At 30.3% G+C, this 1276-nt stretch overlaps 1 pseudogene; it reads right to left on the bottom strand.

Annotated features, from left to right (window-relative positions):
- Window positions 1-458: 458 nt before the first annotated feature.
- On the bottom strand, window positions 459-794 carry LOC145833387 (large ribosomal subunit protein eL36 pseudogene; annotated as a pseudogene).
- Window positions 795-1276: the final 482 nt, after the last annotated feature.

The following is a 1276-nucleotide window of genomic DNA, read 5'->3' as shown; positions in this document are numbered from 1 at the left end:
ATTTAAAGTTCTTAAGACTTTGAAATTGGTTACCAAAAATAATAAACTTTACATAAATTTAAACAAACAGGCTTAAACCATGAATGCATTTTGCTAAGTTGTTGTGTTTCCTTTTAATTACTGTTAATTAGATTTTTCAGTTTAAGTTTTAAAGTTGAAATACAATAACTAACCTTTTTCACAATTTACTGTGCTCTAAGTTAAAGCAAAATTTATTCAAACAAAGTGTGGCCTAATGATCCTAATCACCTTTAAAAACTCTCTAAATTGAACATGGCAAGATCAAAACCCTGTGGTTGATATATATATATATATACAAAAAAAAAAACATAATTTAAACAAATCAAATACAATATCAGTTCAATTTGTAGCTAGTAATACTAAACGATGTAATGCAAAGTTACCACACACTCTAGATAATTGTGAATTATCTAATTTTTATTGAACACTCGTGAAAATTAAGCTTCTTGAGCTTTGTGTTTTGCCTTGGCGGCGGCCTTCTTCATGGACTGGATGGTGGCTTGCATCTCTTCGCGCTTCCTCTGGGCATGTACGTGGCATCCAAGCCTCTTTTTGCTGAAACGGAGGGCACGTTTGTCCTTTCCAATCCTCAACAATTCCATGCATCTCCTTTCATAGGGGGCAAATCCTGAGACCTCACGAACAATTTGTCTGACAACAGTGGTCCTCTTTGAAAGGGTTCCTCTCCTGGAGGAATGCTTTTTCTTTTGGACATTTTTGGTGGTCTTGTGTCCCTTGTTAAGATCGAATCACATATCGTGAACAACTCCCATCTTTTTGTGTTCAATTGAAGAAATTAAGAAAGGCCATGAAATAATTCAAGCCAATGTTTGCTAGTTGGAATTTTTTTTAAAGATAAGATGTTTTTTTTTTCAAAACTCAGGCTAGTTCTTATCACTTAATATTTTTATTTTTAAATAGTTGTTTAAAAATTACCAATTGCCAATAATTTTTGTTATTAGAGTCCCTTAAATAAGTTTGTTGTAGTATTACGATAACAATATACAAAGTATTTGATTTTTAAAAACTAATTTTGTGTCATAAGTATAATGACAACATAAAGAAACAAATTTAGTTGTAAAAAATCAAGCTATTTTCAATTTATTTTTTAATCCACATGCTTTTGTATTTAAATATTTAGTCATGCATAACACTTTTTTACAGTTTTTTGCCTATATACTTTTTAATAAACTCAGGCTAAGTTTAATGTAATTCTAGCTAATTTTTGATCACTCAGACTTACTGTTTTATAAAT

Source organism: Thalia democratica, chromosome 4, assembly GCF_965202585.1.
Source record: "Thalia democratica chromosome 4, ktThaDemo2.hap1.1, whole genome shotgun sequence".
NCBI lineage: Eukaryota > Metazoa > Chordata > Thaliacea > Salpida > Salpidae > Thalia > Thalia democratica.
The sequence above is the reverse complement of the archived record's forward strand: the minus strand, read 5'-3'. Positions and strand labels throughout refer to the sequence as shown.